This window comes from Acyrthosiphon pisum, chromosome X, assembly GCF_005508785.2.
Source record: "Acyrthosiphon pisum isolate AL4f chromosome X, pea_aphid_22Mar2018_4r6ur, whole genome shotgun sequence".
Lineage (NCBI taxonomy): Eukaryota > Metazoa > Arthropoda > Insecta > Hemiptera > Aphididae > Acyrthosiphon > Acyrthosiphon pisum.
Genome location: NC_042493.1, coordinates 131478031 through 131478440, shown reverse-complemented (window position 1 = coordinate 131478440; position 410 = coordinate 131478031).

Here is a 410-nt window from a genome sequence, read left to right as displayed (position 1 = left end):
TTCTGCAATTTTGTTGATGACCCGCGAACAATTACCCAATGTTGACCTTCAAAAATATTAATTGGTTACCCTGATATCAGTGGCGTATTTATCCCCCCCTTGACCTTTTTTTTTGTAAAATTAAATTTTCTTATCTTCTGTATTTCTCAATCTTATGATACCTATTACTCTTAAGGAAGTCTGTTTTCCAAAATATGTTCTAGCCGTGGTAATTTTACTGCTCTGATATACTATTGGTACCTACCCACCAGTCATTCGCTGCATAAGTATATTATGTAATAGTCACATACAACAAAAACATATACCTCTATGGTAGTATGGTGTACAAACTGTATTTTTTGATTTTCTGCGAATTATTTTTCATACAAGGCTGTTTATAATATACCCGATAAATAGTCAGTAAGTAAAAC